The sequence below is a fragment of the Pelodiscus sinensis genome, chromosome 2 (genome assembly GCF_052426305.1).
Source record: "Pelodiscus sinensis isolate ZL-2025 chromosome 2, ASM5242630v1, whole genome shotgun sequence".
Taxonomy (NCBI): domain Eukaryota; kingdom Metazoa; phylum Chordata; order Testudines; family Trionychidae; genus Pelodiscus; species Pelodiscus sinensis.
Genome location: NC_143053.1, coordinates 203,911,126 through 203,917,319, shown reverse-complemented (window position 1 = coordinate 203,917,319; position 6,194 = coordinate 203,911,126).

Here is a 6,194-nt window from a genome sequence, read left to right as displayed (position 1 = left end):
CGTCAAGAGGAGAAAGAATAGCTGGAGCACGATGCATTCAAGTAATTGTGAGTTGGAACATTTTTTACAGAGAAAGTTAGAATAAATATCTGGCTTATTACGCATGTATCTGGGACTAGTTCAATCCCCAACTTCCAGATAGTGTGAGGTGAAAATGCCTTACAGAGCCACCTCTGCTAACACCCTCTCAGTTTTGCAGATCCTGAGCTCAGGACAGTTCAGGGTCCAGCCCATAAAGTGGCTGATGGTGTCATAATGAAATCAACAGTTCCAAAGTGCAGAACTTGTGGAAGCTGAGCCTTTGGGCCATGTAATCAGATGAATCAAGATCAAGCCTTTCTTGACTTGACAACTTTTAATACACAAGGACAACTCAAGCCTTTAAAAGGTGGGTTTGGGATCGTAAGCTCGAGAGAAGCAAGAACAAACACTGTGGTTCGTTCTTTGGCACAAGCATTGCAAGGAAAAACAACCTGTATCTTGCATTGTTATGATGCAAAGTGAGCATAAAACACAACCAAATCAAACAGCTGCTCTTATACCAGTGATAGCATTTTATACCCCCCACTGCTCTCCAATTGCATTGGTCCAAATGACTACACCAAGGGCAATACAATGATGAATCAGGCCGTAAGGCTCTGATTTAAATAGAGCTATGCTGATTTACACAAGCTGCAAATTTGATCATGGCAAAAGTAAACACCTTGTATTCCCTATGTCCTGGGATATCTGATTTATTTAAATGTATCCTCTAATCTAGGACCACTCTTTGGACTTCACAGAAGAGCTCCACTGAGGAGCTGGCTTTCTTTGTACTATTGCAAGAGAGAGGAAAATTCTTTTCACTTCTGGCCAGATCTCACTTTCACAGGAGTCACCTCACTGAATTAAATGGAGTAATCTTTGTATTTACACAGAGTGTAGAGTCTGACCCCTAGAGTGGAAGGTGTCTGGAGATTATTTAACCTCTACAGTAAAATCAGAGACTGGAATTAACATCCCCTTACTGTTGTGCTTTGGAGCCAAACTTGTGCTTCAGCGAGATAATTTCCAACAACTTCTAGCACACAAAAACCTATGGATGTGCACATTTTCCGGTGTTTGTCTAATACATTTGTCCTAAATTATCTGCTGACATCTGCTTATTGAATAAAAACATGTGCAGTGTCTTTAAATGGCTTCAATTTAGGCTTACGGATTTTTGAAGGCAGCCAGCTTGCTGCTTGTAGTCAGCAGATACAGGCCTCTAAAGAAGGCCTTTCTCTAAAACAGGAGTTAGTGAGTGGTTCAGGCAAGAGCGGTTCTATGTCATTGCTGTGTGAACAAGGAGTACCAGGCAGGAAAGAACTGCATGCATGTCCTTTCTACCTGGGACACTGTTTTCTCTTTCCTATGCAGTTTGGAGGCAAACCCTGCTCATTCAATTGAATGATCCAATTTAAATTAACATGTCTAATAACAGAAACCAAATAGGATTTTGTCCTTGGTGGACATAAGATGGTAGACAACAGAAACCTGGTATATCTTTAGCACTTGATAAAATTCTACCATGTGTGTTCGTGCCAATGACAACTGCAAGATGTGGTCTGGTTCTGTTTTGAGGCTGTAATTTAAGGATTACTAAGTATACAGACCTCTGTGGTCTGACTGAAAAAAAGGCAAGAGAACTAGGTTTCAGGAGATTCTATTGCTTTATTTCATAACTACCATTGTATGAAAGTAGCAAAGGAGAAACACAGGAAGTACAGAACAGGACACTGGCATTTTCTTACACCAGAATTCATTCTTGGTGTTACCAGAATTACCACAAGTTGTTCTGAATAGACATTTCTGAGTAAGTGGCATGCAAAATAGATTCTCTCTTCAAGAACCTGTCCCTGAATGTCTTGAAGACCCATGTGTCTTTAATATCATGTTCTCTTTTTTATCATGCTTGATTCAACCAACTTCCCTCCCTTCCGCAAATGAATCCTTACAAGCAAAAAGAAATGCTTAGTCTTGACAGGACTCTATGGGTATGGCTAGACTGTGGGTTTTTTGTGATACCGGAGGTATTCTGAAAAAACTCTGCCGTGTCCAGGGAACGCATTTGCTCTTCTGCTTTTTTTTGAAGAAGAGCAAATGCACTCTTTCGGAAGCCCTTGTATTCCTTGTTCCATTAGGAAGAAGGGGGCTTTCAAAAGAGTTTTTTTCCCCCAAAACTTGGCCCAGTCTAGATGGGCCAAATTTCAGAAAAGCCTCTTCTGACAAAAGTATCAGAAAAAGATCCTCACAGTCTAGACATATCCTCTGACAGGACACAATCCTTTTAGAAGAAATTGGTATCTCTTTTTGTGAGCCATTATGAACTGGCTACTCACTCCTGCTCTGACCACAAGGCATGGTTGTCCATGTGCTGGTCACTGACAGGCTGAGCAGCCCCATAAGTGAACTAAAGCTAATATAGTGAGCCTGGATTCCACAAAGACCAATCTCTCTCTAATGGAGAAGGTAGGAACTGGACAGAGTTTGCAGGCCCAGGTTGCTGCTCTGCATATACAGAATGCAGTCTTGCAAACTCAAGCTGTGCTGTCTTCAGCTCTAACCCCTGCTCTGTGCGAACTCAAGCTCCTCCTGCCTGAAAAATAATTAAAGGCAATTGTCACAAATTTCATGGAATCCTAAGTCAGTGTTGGCTCCTGTTTCTGCTCTGCCCACAGTAGAACACCACTGACCAAGCTTGAGTGGGATTGTTTATCAACCTGAGTACTTTAGACATGTACCTTTGGAAAATTCAAGCTTACTTCTGGAACAATCTGAGGACTTCATTAGAGCTACGGTAGTGACTTTCAATGAGCCAAATCACAAGTGCATGGCTAAAGCCACACTTCAGCTGGGATGCTGTCCAGTTGCCAAATATGCAGTAAAGTTTCAATGCTTGGAAGTAGATAACTAAATGGAAGGAGGCTGCCTAGTGTGACCATTTCTAGTGTGACCTCAATGACTGTATTAAAGATGAATGGCCTTGGTGGAATCACATTTGGCCTGGAAGCCATAGGCAACCCTATTCCTGAAGATCAATGATGGTGCAAGGGAAGACTACCAAGAAAAAAGATGGTCCTTCCAAGCTCCCACCATCTTGCTAACTCAGATTCCCTTCTCTCCAGCCTTTACCCATACAGCTGCCTTCCTCTACTATCTTAATGGACTTCATTATAGAGCTGCCATGCTTCCAGGGATACTCAGCAATCAACATTCAGCAATCCTAGTTGTGTAGATCTCTTAACGAAAATGGTACATTTCATCCCATGGGCACACCACTTTACTGCATAGGAGACAGCTCTCCTCTTTCTGGAAAATGTTGTCAGCTACAATGGGTTACCAACAGGAACAGTATCAGATTGGAATAATCTCTCAGTTCTGCAGGAATTTCTCAGCTTCCTTTGACAATGAGTTCCTCATCTACTCCACCTATCACCTGCAGACTAATGGGTGAATGGAAAGGCTCTGTCAGATCTTTGGAGCAGTATCTTTGCTGATTTTTGAGTTACCTTCAGGATGACTGTTCTTCTTTGAAAAATATAGCTTCAACCTGTTTCCACCTGTGAGGGTACATCTAGGCTACATGGCTCCGTTGACGGACCCATGTAGATTAGTGTACTTGAAAAAGGGAAATGAAGCAGCGATTTAAATAATTGGCGCTTCATTTACATCAAAATGGCTGCTGCACTGTGCCGATCAGCTGTTTTGCGGCACAGCATGGTAGTCTGGACGCTCCGCCCCAGTAAACCTCATTCCATGAGGCATAACGGGGCGGTTGACAAGGGCTTCCCTTGTCGACTGCAAAGTGTCTAGACTACTGCACTGTGCCACCAAATAGCTGATCGGCACAGCACAGCAGCCATTTTGGTGTAAATGAAGTGGCGATTATTTAAATCACCACTTCATTTCCCTATCTCTATAAAACCTTATCTACATGGCTCCGTCGATGGAGCCATGTAGTCTAGACATTCCCAGAGTTTCCCCAGTACCAGCCAGTATCAGACATCACAGAGTTAACCTCCCATCTATGCTAGCTCTGGTATCTGGCCTCTAACTCTGGCTTTCACTCTGGGCTCTGACTCCTGGCTGTAGACTTCTGTCTTGACCACTAGGCTGGGCTCCTGACCTATTAACTAGTTGTGACCACCCACATCCTGGTCCTGACAGAGCACAGACCAGTCATTTCTGTCCAAGTAAATCATCATAAGGTCCAGTGGATGGTGTGATGATTCACTTGGACAGAAATGACTGGTACGTGGGTAAAAATGGACAGATCTGAAACCACTTTGACCCACATAATGTCAATAGTTTGATCTCTAGCAGTGTACAAAAATCAACCACCTAAAAACCTTTTGGAAACCAGCTATTTTCCCCATGACTTATATTTCTGCAGCTCCTACATTACGTGACCCCAAATTTGACTTGTTAATTTTATCTTGTACCCTGCTGAGGTAAACCACATTTTAAAACATGTAAGCATGCATATTTTTAGGAATTACAAAGATCACCTTTTAACTAGAAGTAGTGATGCAAACTTAACAGTGGTACTTTAATATGGAGATATATCTATCTCTTAGAACTGGAAGGGACCTTGAGAGATCATCGAGTCCAGTCCCCTGCCATCATGGCAGGACCAAGTACCATCCCTGACAGATTTGCCCCGGATCCCTAAATGGCCTCCTCAAGAATTAAACTCACAACCCTGGGGTTTAGCAGGACAAAAATCTGCTATGGTAGGTCTGAGTTTGGCTGATGGAGTGTATTAACAAATAATAAGTTGCTCTCTCCCCCTCTTTATATCCTGTTTTGTGTAGTAGAAAATTGTTTATGAATCTATTGCTGATCACTGTACTAGTGTCATTGGAGTAAGGCAGCTAAAAATCTTATGTTCATGAATACACCTACGTTGCTGTGGTATGAATGTGCTGTTTTGTGCTTACCTCATTTGGCTTGGTTTTGTAATTTTTCCATTAAGCAAATGATGGCATTTTCCAATTAAGTGAAATGAAAGTTAGCCATAGGAAAATAGTTGTTTATACTGCATTTGGTATTGCGTGTCCTCAGTCAGAAACTAATTTGCAGATAATGCAGGATGCTGTCATTTAAAAGGAGCTGACACCTTGTAGAATATGGTCTTTGTTTTTCTGAAAACGTTAGAGGTGTTAGAGAAAATTGTGGGTGCCCCAGAATACACCGAGACCATGTTAACTTGAGCTGTTGAGTGGGTGACATATCTCTATCAGGGAGGTGACAATAGTATTTCATCAAAAGGATGCTAGTATATTCATAAATATGTCCAAAATGTGACCAGTTCAGATAGCATTGCAACTGTTGTATCTATAATAAGCTATAGAGGAAACTGAACTACAACATTCCATGCAGGATTTTGAACTCCCCAAATTAAAGAACATTCTGCTCTTGAATTTTGGTTTCCACCAATAGGGTTATTTTAGGTGCCATTTGCAAAATGTGGCTTTGGGCTCAGATTTGATATGGAAACCCTTCCTCACATTTCCGTAGTGTTCCGATCAGGGGTGTTGGTCTGTGTTCTCTCTAAATAAAATGAGAAGCATCAGTGCTCTTATGAGCGGAACTGAATTTAAGAGCAGGGAGAGAAGTCCTACAAATATTCTTGCAAAAGAAAGTTACACTTCTCAGACACAGACTTGGCTCAAAGGGGAATTTCACCCAAAGAGGAGACAATCACTGGTGGAAGTGAAACAGCACAGAGAGACCCCTTCTAATGTTCAAAAACAATCTCCTGTCAAATCTTTGCTGACATTCTGTCAGAGCAATTGCAGAGGCTATGTTCTTAGTGTAATTCATGAAGACCATTGATCTGCCTTAGAGAAGAACCGTTCCTAGATAACAGGCAAGCTATATAAATCTGCTGAAGGCATCTGAAATATTGTAGATCTATGAAAGCAGCGATGGCAAATGGATTGGTTTTGCTCCAAAAAACAAAAAAGTGCAGGTGCTTGAGCACACTTTCCCATGAAAACTGGCCCATGTTTGAGTTCATAACAAAATGTGAAAAACCTGATGTTTCAACAGCTTTTTACTTTCATCATGAAGGAGCTGCACAAGTCTATCTTTTGTGCCTCAGTGTTTCTTCTCTGGAAACCCAAGTTCAAATTCCAAGCTCCTAAAAAAAAAAAAAATCAAGCGTGTGT